The sequence below is a fragment of the Meriones unguiculatus genome, chromosome 5 (assembly GCF_030254825.1).
Source record: "Meriones unguiculatus strain TT.TT164.6M chromosome 5, Bangor_MerUng_6.1, whole genome shotgun sequence".
Classification (NCBI taxonomy): domain Eukaryota; kingdom Metazoa; phylum Chordata; class Mammalia; order Rodentia; family Muridae; genus Meriones; species Meriones unguiculatus.
In genome coordinates this window covers 90,054,243-90,066,641 of record NC_083353.1, presented here as the reverse complement: position 1 = coordinate 90,066,641, position 12,399 = coordinate 90,054,243, and positions in this window count along the sequence as shown.

Below are 12,399 nucleotides of genomic sequence, written 5' to 3'. Positions count from 1 at the left end.
TGTGGGTGCCTGTTTTGTGTGTGATGCAAAACCATAATTCTTTATGATAATGAAAAGCAAGTTTGGGACGAAGGGCTTAAATAATTAATGTCCCATGTTACAATACTGTCCAAATGAGGGGAAATGTCCTTATAATGTATGAACTACTTCCCACATAACTTCCTTTCACTTCTGTCACACATACACATGAATTGAAATAACAATGGCCGGCAAGGATGCTTTTTTTTTTTTTCAACAGCTTTAGTAGAGATGCCAAGACTTTCAAATGCTGCTGAGCTCTTGTTACTTTTAAAATCTAGCTCCCCCTCCTAATAGTCAATGTCTAGGTTCTTTGCCATTCGCTAAAACCATTGTTTTTAGAAAGTGGATGAATTTTAAAGGCATGCCCAGCTTGTTTCTCACAAGCAGAATAAGTAACTTTAAGGCAAAGCAGGACACTGGAGTTTCCCCAGAGCACGAGGACCCCGAATCCTCAAATAAATCACTCAAATAAACAGACCCAGGACACGGTTGCTGCATATTCCTGGCTTGTTTGCACCACTCTGTGTTTTAAATGAAGCGCATTAGTATTTTGGTAAGCAGAACAAGCAGATTCTTGGTGCATTTGATGAACCTGGGTCAGACAGACGACGCTGCTGCCCGGGGCTGCCATAGCACTTCCCAGTTCCAAAGTTCCAAAGCACTCTCCAGCCCTCTCCTTAGCAATCTTTACAGCAGCTCATCAGGTCAGCTCTGACATCCAGCAGAGTTGATAGAAACAGCTCATAGGTGAGTGTGACTTAGAGATGGCATGTCTAATTAGGGTGATACAGGTCAGACGATAATCCTTTGGAAAAGAAAGTCTGTTTCTCTACTTGGAAGAAAATACAGCTGTGTTTTCTCTTCTCTAGTTTTCTCTCACATAACAAATGTTATTGGAAACCCAGAAAAAAAAACACTCAAAATGAAAATAAAGTTGAACCACATACCTAGTGGCTTTTCATTAGATAGTAAACCACAGGGCTGTTCAGATGCAGTGACCTGATCAGGAGTCACAAAACAAAACAAAACAAAAAACCAAAACCAACCAACCAAACAAACAAATTCAAGTCACTTTTTCTTATTGGTGGTAATGCCAGGGACATAATAGGCAAACATTTTCTAGTTTGGGCTATTAGTTTTCTTTTTCTTTTTCATCCCTTTGTTCTTTGAAATTATATTTGTTTCACTTTTCTCAGTGGTGGGAGTAGAACCCAGCACCTTACATATTCTAGGAATGTATGCTACTTCCTACTAACAGCCCAGCCTATTTCTTTCTTGACTCTTTAAAGTTTTTCATATTTTTTGTTCCAGGAAAAATCTAAGTGGAGGCACAGGCCTCTTCCTTCCCTGATTATGCACACATAATGATAATACAAGCCCAAATTTGTTGGGATGATTTATCGCATTTGACATTATGGCAATATTTATAGTAGTGAGAAGTGAAAATAATATCAATATCTAAAAGTAGAGATTAACTGATTAACTCTTGGCATGTGAAAATTATGTCACTATGATAGGCAAGAAAAAAACTGAAGTAACAAATTTTATATATGCCATACAATCTCAACTAGAAGCATGATACAGACAAGCAGGGAAAAACAGATCCAGGAAAATAGAGCGGATGAATACTCTAAACAGAGTGATGTCTGGGTAGTTGCTTTAGAAAGTCTTATATTTGGCCTTTTGTATTTTGTATTTTCCAAATGTTATATATTGAATATACGTTATTGTGATGACCAGAAAATAGGAATAAAAATAACAAAAAGCACTTTCTCTTTTAGAAAGCATTTCTTGGGGGCAGAGGGATGACTCAGTTGGTGAAATGCCTCCAATATTAACATGAGGACCTGAATTCAGGTCCTATATATGAATATATCTATATTAGGGTGTGTGCCTGTCACCCCAGCTCTAGGCTGGGGGAGCAGAAGGCAGAGGTCAGTGGATCTTAATGTTCAACCACCTCAGCCAAATAGATGTTCTCCAGGTTCAATGAAAGAACCTGAAAAAATAAAAACATGTTGTCATTTGAGTTTTTGTTCTTAGCCATTCTGATGGGCATAAGGTAAAATCTCAGGGTCATTTTGATTGGCATTTCCCTGATGAGTAAGGATGCTGAACATTTCTTTAAGTGTTTCTCTGCCATTTGATATTTCTCTACTAAGAATTCTCTGTTTAGCTCTGTACCCCATTTTTTAATCGGATTACTTGATTTGTTGCTGTTTAACTTTTTTAGTTCTTTATCTATACTGAATATCAGCCCTCTGTCAGATATAGGGTTGGTGAAGATCCTTTCCCAGTCTGTAGGCTGTCGTTTTGTTTTGATGACAGTGTCCTTTGCTTTACAGAAGCTTTTCAGTTTCATGAGGTCCCATTGATTGATTGTTGCTCTTAGAGCCTGTGCTGTTGATGTTCTGTTCAAGAAGTTGTCTCCTGTACCAATGAATTCTAGGGTATTCCCCACTTTTTCTTCTAACCGATTTAATGTGTCTGGTTTTATGTTGAGGTCTTTGATCCACTTGGACTTTAGTTTTGTGCAGGGTGATAAGTATGGATCTATTTGCATTTTTCTACATGTAGATATCCAGTTAGACCAGCAACATTTGTTGAAGATGCTATATTTTTTCAATTGTATGGTTTTGGCATCTTTGTAAAAAATCAGGTGTCCATAAGTATGTGGGTTTATTTCATGGTCTTCTATTTGATTCCATTGATCCACCATTCTGTTTCTATGCCAGTACCATGCAGTTTTTACTATTTGTTGCTCTATAGTACAGCTTGATATCAGGGATGAAGATACCTCCAGAAGATCTTTTATTGTAGAGGATTGTTTTAGCAGTTCTGGGTTTCTTGTCATTCCTTATGGAGTTGATAATTTTTCTATGAAGAATTGTGTTGGTAATATAATGAGAATTGCATTGAATCTGTAGATTGCTTTTGGTAAGATGGGCATTTTTACTATACCAAACCTGCCAATCCATGACACATGCTGGAGAGGGTGTGGAGAAAGGAGAACCCTCCTCCATTGCTGGTGAGAATATAAGCTTGTACAGCAACTTTGGAAATCAATCTGGCACTTTCTCAGACAATTAGGAATAGTGCTACCTCAAGATCCAGTTATACCACTGCTAGGCATATGGCAAAATATGCTCAAGTATACAACAAGGACATTTGCTCAACCATGTTCATAACAGCGTTATTCATAATAGCCAGAAGCTGGAAACAATCTAGATGGCCCTCAATTGAGGAATGGATACAGAAAAATTGTGGTACATTCACACAATGGAATACTACTCAACAATTAAAAACAAGCAAATAATGAAATTTGCAGGCAAATGGTGGGAACTAGAAAAGATAATCCTGAGTGAGGAATCCCAGAAGCAAAAAGACACTCATGGTATTCACTCACTGATAAGTGGATATTAGACATATAATATAGGATAAACATACGAAAATCTATACACCTAAAGAAGCTAAGCAAAGAGGAGAACCCTGGGTAAGATGCTCAATCCTCATTCAGAAAGGCAAATGGGATAGACCTCAGAAGATGGAGAAAACAGAGAACAGGGCAAGAACCTACTACAATGGTCCTCTGAAATACTCTACCCAGCAGGATATTAAAGCAGATGCAGAGACTCATAGCCAAATTTTGGGCAGTGCAGGGAATCTTATGAAAGAAGGGGGAGATAGAAAGACCTGGAGGGCATTGGAGCAACAAAGAGAGTAACAGACCAAAATATTTGGGCACAGGGGTCTTTTCTGAGACTGATACTCCATCTAAGCACCTTTCATAAAGATAACCTAGAACCCCTGCACAGATGTAGCCCATGGCAGCTCAGTCTTCAAGTGGGTTCCCTAGGAAGGGGAACAGGGTCTGTCTCTGACATGAACCCAGAGACTGGCTCTTTGATCACCTCCCCTTGAGGGCAGCAGGGAGCAGCCTCACCAGGCCACAGGGGAAGACAGCGCAGCCAGTCCTGATAAGACCTGATAGGCTAGGGTCAGATGGAAGGGGAGGAGGGCATCCCTTATCAGTGGACTGGGGAAGAGGCACTGGAGGAGCTGAGGGAAGGAGGGCAGGATTGGGAGGGACTGAGGGTGGGGGCTACAGCTGGGATACAATGTAAATAAATTGTAATAAATGAGAAAACTTTAAAAAAGAACTAAAAAGTACTGAAGAATAAAATAAAATAAAAATAGAGGAAACAAAAAATAAAAATGAAGACATATCAAGAAAGACATATACAGATGTCTATGTATGTCTTTCTCTCTATATATGTATATATACAAACATATACATTTGTACCTGAAACATGCTTGTTCACCACATACATATCCCACACAAAAGTATTTGTTAATTGAATCATGGTTTAGTATCTTTGGGCAAGACCATGAATTGATATGAAACATATTGGGTTATATTTTTGATGGAATTTTATCAGAGTTTTAGAAAGGAACATTTAGAGGCTTCTCCTCCTGACATAACTTTGTAGATAGCCATTTTTGCTGGCAGGATATTACACTAGTGTTCAAAGGGGATCTCTATGACTCTCTCAACCTGTGGTCATTCCTGTGATCGTTGTCTGCTAATTCTGTCCTCAGAGTAAGGACCAGTACAGAACTGCCATATTGGAGTTTGTACCCTAGGAAGGGACGTAGCCAAAAAGAACTGGCCAACTGACCCACACCTGAGTACACCAGAGGTTGCCATGAAAGGCTGGGGTCACAAGCTCTGTCATTTGTAGAGGGAAGTCCTCTAATAAGTGATGACAGCTGTGTTTGAACTTGAAAATACAAGCACGAAGCAAGGACTATCTGTGTACAGGATAAAGCTGGAGGGAGAGTGTTGCTCCAAACTCTCTCCAAATTTCAAAAGTTCCGTACAAGCAAGCATCACGTGTGTTGCCTGAGTGAGCTGGATTTCCAGTATGTATCATTGATGTCTTCAACACATTAGGACACAGGGTGATGGAGTTGGATCATGCCAACCACCTTCACATTATCTGGGAAGTACATGCCTTCCACAAGTGCCGATGCCACTGGGACCATACAGACCCTGACTCACTTTTCCTGATGACTGATGACAGCCTTACTTACAGCTATAGGGTGACAGAGGGCTAAGTTAAAGTGCAAGCTCAATGTAGATGGAATGAAAACTTGTCTCTACATTGGGCCTTGTCTCAAAGTTAGCAATAAATATGAGTTAGACCCCACAGTGTTATACCTAATTTCTATCATGGTACTTCTGTTAAATTTCTAATTATTTTAAAGCAATACTAAATGATCAGTCAGGGCTGTCAACATACCGGGTTAGCTGCTTATAAGTCTTACTGTTTTTCCTCTATAAAACTATTTTGGCTTGGCCTCAAAATCATCAGAAAGACTAGACATGGCTTGGCCGAAGCCACTCATTCTTTTTAAATTCATAGTGATTGCTTTCCCTGAAAAGGATGCTCACCCAGTTGGAAGAGTGTTGAAGAGTGAAAGAATGTTTGCCTTGACTGATGCCAGCCACGATTTTGAACTCAAATGTTTTCTCTATTGGATTTATCAAATGGAGCATTTGGTCCCTTAAAAACATGAACTGTACTGTCCCTCAGTCTGGCAAGAGGTCAGAAGGACATCTCTACTGGGAATGAGGGTGGGTGAGACACTCTAAAATAAAACTGAAGAATATGGTGGTGATGGTTGTGGTTCTATAGAAGATTGCCCAGAGGCGGAAGGTCCATGGTGGCAACTACAAACCATCCACCTTCGAAACAGCCAGACGTTGAAACTAATATTTCCAGTGTCTGGTATTTAAAAGTCTATCACAGTAACTATCACCTTGCAGACATGTATAATTGATCCTACTCATATCAACAGCAAGTTCCTTTTCAGGTTCCCCCCCCCCATGTTAACTTCTTTTTACACAGTATTATTTTCCTTAAATGGCATTTGCTGAAAGCACTGTATAATTATCATGTCTTCAGAATCTTTTTCTGCAGTTCTTTTTAATTACAAAATAATACCCCTTTGAAGAGTGCATCTTTGATATCTTAACCGTCGTTGGGTCAATATAGCAGTGTGTGCTCATTATCAATATATTTTAATTATTTCCTTCTTTTTAATGCCCTTTTTTATTTCTGCAGACTGCCAGGTAATTAGGTTTGTATCAGATAAATAATTAATGTTCTGTGGAGAAAAACTATTGCTCCCTTTTTTTTCTCTTACAGCCAAGGCAACGTAAATAGGTAGGCATTTACTCGGATTGAAAGTGTGGTTACTTCTTGGTGCAAGGGCAACTTTTTGATGACTTGAAAATTGTGTGTGGCGAAGCTCAGAATGATCCGGATCCAAGATGCCTGGCCTCCTAGCTCGACCTTGAACGCGGCAAGACCATCTTCATTACGCTGTTAATTTCTCTGTCATACTTCATCTCCCAGAGTGATGTGTAGGTTGCTGAGGCCATAAGTACAAGGTTGTTTATACGTCCACTAAAGTCACTATACCAAAACAGTTTTGAAGTAATGACAACTGGACAAGGCAAGAAAAACACCAGGCATTGCAGATATATTTACTGAGAGGAATTTATGCCGGAATAACAAGTTTTAAATAAAGCAAGAAAGGTATTCTCCTGTAGGGAATGTCTGTCTAAAATACCACGATCCAGAACAGAGGTCAGGTGTGTGTGTGTGTGTGTGTGTGTGTTGCTGCACAGATTTACAGCACATTTCATGTCTTTGTAGCAGATGTGACAGTGCTCCTGAGTTTGGAGGAAAACATTCTGAGGTGCTACTTTAGGAGGAGGGAAGGTACTCGCTGGGAATTGTATAATCTTGGGCAGATTTCATAGTCTCTGTGCTGTAGTTTAGTCTGAAAAACAGAGCTGACGAAAGTACCCAAGTGAATGCGCCGTGTAATTTGAAAGTGGCTTGAAGATCCGTGGAGCCCAACTTCAGCATCCCAGGATCTTCAACAACTCCTTAGAACCACATTCCCCTCGTGATTAGCCTCAGCGGTTTTATACTTCCAGCCTTTCTCGACACCTCTGCATTCGCGTGACAGCCCGATGAAGCTCATCTTAGATGTTTTCCCCTCTCAGTCCCGGGGTTCAAGTCTAGGACCTTGCCTATGTAGAGCAAGCTCCCTCCTACTAGGCTGTACCTCTTTCCTTGACTGATGCCACTCAGGCTTGCAGTGCCTGTGATTACTCACAGTGGCTGGCTACTTACCAGAGACATACACCAAAACACCCATTCTAACCCCACTCTCTGTGTTAGTCTAGACAGCACCAGACACTTTCCCTTGTGTTTTGGTTATGTAAAAGGAATAACCATTAAGTTGATAAATTACACATTAGAAATATAGTTGGGAGAATCAAATTTCCTCTGGCACAGTTGTACCTAGAACCTCCGTGGTAAGTGAGTACGGTGTATAGCTGAAACAGCCCAGTCATCTAGACTTTGAGGAAGAACCTTAGTGTTTCCTAATACTGCTATCTATTTTTTTTCCAGTAAGTAATGTTGTTGGGATCTGATAACTTTTACCTTTCCTAAAGCCACCTCAATGAAAGATCCATTTAATAAGATAGATAGTGATAGTGAATGCAAAACAAAGTGCCAGAAAAGATGCTATTTTTAACTTCTGTCATCATGGCCTGCTTTAGAGAGTACAGATCACATGCTACAAATGTAGAGAGCTCTGCCATGGCATTCTGGCCCACGTATCTGGGTTTCTTTCCGTTACACAGAGAATGATGCCACCATCTACATCCAACCATTGGCAGTCCTTGAATAAGAAACACACACACACACACACACACACACACTCACATAGCCCTAGCAGCATGAAATGACTTCATGTGCGGTATTATAAAAGTCATTTCAATATTGCAGGCGGAGTTTTGTATTTGGGGCCAGGGAGCTGATTCAGCAGATAGCAAACTTGTCACGCAAGTGTAAGCCATCCCAGAAGCCAGATAAAAGCTGGGCAGGCACAGGGCTAAGCTGTAATCCCAGCAGTCAGGAGGTAGAGACAGTGCATCCATGGAGCAAGCTGGCTAGGCTAGCTGGAACCAGAATCAATATATAAAGCAGGCAGCCGATGAGGCAGACATCTGACACGACCTTTGACCTCCACACACGTGCACAGGTATAGATGCACTAGCGCACATTTGTGCTTCCACATTCTTATGAACGCACATACACACAGCACCCACACTAACCACATTGCCCCTGAAAAAGTGTTGCCCTTGCATTTAGGCAAAACCAAGTTAATACACTGTTTGTTGGGTTCTGTATTCAAGTATTATTGTCTAAATGCTAATATTTAAGGAGTTCTCAAAGACCTACTCAATGTAAGTCTAATTTTCACTTTCTTCAGAACATCCCATAAAAACCTTAATGAGAAAATAGGATAAATAAAGAATCACTAGGATTTCAGAGATTTACACGTGATAACCAGATGCACTGGTTCAAGGCATAGCATTTGCCCATCAATGGGGTGTCATTATGGTGTGATGAGTCAGAATTAAGTCATCCTTTATACATGACCAGACAGCACAACACTGAGCCTTGCTCATTGGTAAAGGCAGAGTGACTATTACTATCCCACAAAACTGGCTTGTTAGCACAAGACTGAAAAAAAAAATCCTGGCAGTAGTGCAATTTTAGAAGGCCCTTTCAGTTATAAATGCCTTCTTCCCCATAAACAATATTTGGTCCTTGTAGCATCCTTCTTTGATATGGCTGAAAGCCTGTGGCCGAAGAGTCAGTTTGTCTTGTGCAATCATCCTCAGAGATCCAATGCAATGTTACACTCCGCGAGATTCACACATCGAGGATGGGTGTTTACAACCAAATAAAGGCTTCGGGGCTAGATGCCTGGGAGGTCAGACTAACTGCCAGAGAGTGCCGATGCTGACAGAGAAGCCCGGGCTTGGATATGTTTTTAAGCTCTTAGCTTGGGGGGAAAGTCTGCTGAGCAGCGCTCTAACAAAGAGCCTCCTGGAGCTGCATTTGATGGGATTCAAAGCAGCTCTGCGAAACAAAATTAAACCTGAGGGCTTGAGTCCTGTCATTTTGCTCAGTGTCTCTCAGTTCATTTTCTCATTTGACATGTATATATATAAATATATATTATACAAAATTATATAAAATATATATTTACATATACATAAAATGTATGTATATGGACTTGACATATATGTACACACAAAGATATGATATGTTATATAATGTATATTTTATAATATGTTATATATTATATAAAATATATATTCATATATACATAAAATATCAGTATATATGTTTACATATTAGTTCTTTAGGAGTTCTGTATGCTATATTTTGATCATATTCACTCCCTCTCTCAGCTCTTCCTAGATCCACCCAAATTTGTGTCCCGTTTTCATTTATTTCTCTCTAACCCATCATCATTCATTTGTTCTGCCCAAATGATTTGGGCTGTTTGGCTTCCTGTTAGAGCTCTGTCCCTTTCCCAGGGCCTTCACTCTGAAAACTGTCTCTCCCTCTTCTAGGAGCTAAGGACTGCAAATCACTCCTCTGTTAAGGGTGGCATTTATGTTCATCTCCATGCTAGGTTGGTCTGGTTTGGGGTCCCTTGGGTTTTTTATTTCAGTAATAAAATGGAATTTCATTCCCCCTCAGAAATGAACATTTTAAACGATCTCCCCCAAATAATACAAACTAACTATTTTAAAATAGACACCAGTATTTGAGAGGAGGAGGTGGCAGCCTTTCAGCCCTGCTTGCTAATAGTTCATGAGGATAAAAACATTGTTGCCCTATCTTCATGACTTCTCTAATACAATAAGCAGGAAAACATAAGCATGTGTCTTGGTGGCTGGGGTTGAGAGTTCTTTTTGCCTTTAGTGAAGGTGAGGGAAGAAAATTCTGGGTAAGCACTTTTAAAATTGCTTCTGTGTGAACCAGTGACTGGGGGTCACTAGGAAGCACAGGACTTCAATATGCCTAACTGCTTCAAGATTTTTTTTTTTAATTTTTGAAATCCTAAGTTATGTTGTTGCTGACAATGAATTTGAATTTTAAACATGAAGGCTTATGATTAAAAAGTCTTCACACTCCAAGAAGACTGAACATATTATATTTTCAACAAATTAGTAGGATGAAAGTATATATACATATATATGTATATATGCATACACGCACACACACACACACACACACACACACACACTGTAATGTGGGTGTGGAAGGTAATGTGGTCTTCTCATGCCCAGTGCATGCTAACATATTCAGATAAAGAATACAGAAACATGGTTTTTAAATTAAAAAATATTTCTGTTAAATGTGACACAAACAGGTCTTGAAATTACAGTTTTACAAAAACTTCACCCCAAATTCTTCTGCTATTTATTTGCAATCCTTATTTACTTTTACTATTTGCTCAGCCCAAAGTGTTTACTGATTTTTTTTTAAGCATCCTAAATTCTAATGCAGGTTTTCTTACTCAATGAACAGTTACAATACCAGAAAAACTATTTTTCTCCTCTGAGATTCAGCTCCATATCTATGAAAACAGAAACTGTAAATTACTACAAGTCTGTTTCACAAAATATGTTCAGTAGAATGCAGTTGCCGGTTACTAAAATTGTTAATTCCAAAACTACTAATGTACCTTTTAAATGACGATTAATAGGGGATTTTAACATGGAGAGTAACAGTGCATAAATAAATTGCTTTACTTTTTATCATCTTGAAATTGGAGAACTGAGAATTGTGTATATGTTTTGATCATATTCGTGCCCTCTTCATCTCCTTCTAGATCCACCCCATTCTCACACATTAGTGTCCTTTTTTTTTTAATACACATCAAGTTTACTTTGCGTTGCTTTTTAATTTTTGAATGGGTGGCCTTCAACCAGAGCAGTGGTCCTCAACCTTTCTAATGCTGTGACCCTGTGATACAGTTCTTCATGTTGTGGTGACCCCAGTCACATTATTTTTTTGCAGCCACTTCATAACTGTGATTTTGCTACTTTACGAACTGTAATGGAAGTATCTGATATGTGGGCTATCTGATATATGGACCCTGTGAGAGGGCATTAAACACCCCCGCCCCCTCCCCAAAGGGAGTTGTGAGCCATAGGTTGAGAGCCTGTGCACTAGAGCATGGTCAACTTACCATGGCGTACGCACTCTTAAGACTGACTCTCCCTCTCCCAATAGTTATCAATTGCTAATAGCTTCTTGGCTAGGGGTAGAACTCCGTGCCCGCCTCTTCTCTCCATATTGGAATTTTGTCTGGCTTGCATGTCAAAGGTCTTGGGTATGGTGTTTCAGCTGCCATCAAGTCATATCTAGAACAGCCCTCCCATAGCCAGCAAACACTGTGTTTTGAACCCATCCACAGCCTCTGGTGCTTTCTTCTCCCTCTTCCTCAGTAATCCCTGAGTTTTGGGAGGAGGAATCTACGCTCCAGGATTGTAATTTACCACCTTATTGGTCTTAAAGAGATTGCAATCGTTAAATGCATCCTTGAGTCCCTACTGTAAAAGGGATATGAAAATCTGACCCTGTTTTTTTTAAGTGAATTACATAAGTTTATGTCCATAAGACAGAAAAAATACTGTGCAACTGTAAATAATTATGAAAAAGACACACGCAACTGTTTAAAGGGAAAAAAAAAATCACAATTAAGGTCTAGGAATATTGTCCCAGCAGAGATACTGCTATGCCTGAGTTTATCACTTGGCATCTTTAGTCTCACTGAAGTATTAAAGATCTTACATTAAACAGTTGAAATCAGACTGAATCCAATTCATTCTGGTCCAGTTGCTGATTCATGCCAATCGAATGTTTTCCAATTTTCTCACATAATATTTCTCTTGTCCTTTAGGGTCATGTGGTAATTTCTGTAGGGAAAATCGCCTAACCACTGTGAAACTGATCAAAGTATTACTACAAATACTGCCTTAGGACAAATGATTTGAACCTTTCCATCATCAAAACATCTGCAAATGTTCTCTTTTATGTGCGTGTCAATGACGGAGCACATGCTGATTGAATTCCCTTCCCCCTCAGAACACCTGACAGCCACCTGACACGTGTAATTGAATTCAAGAAAAGCTGGCAAGTGACACGAACTTTTACAAATTAAACAACTCTCATAATAGGACAACACACAAAGACTCAAAACCTTGGAAACCCAGAAAGACATTGGATTTCAGTGCCATAACTGTACATCCATTTTGCAACTGTGACTTAGTATGCCGACTCCTAAATTACAGTCGTGCATGAATATTGCTTTTGCATCAGCAAGAACTGCACACAGTAATGCATAAAGTTCACCATGCCATACACCAAGGGATGACCATTTGAATGTGGATTTGACTGTCTTGGGCTTGACTGTTGTCAC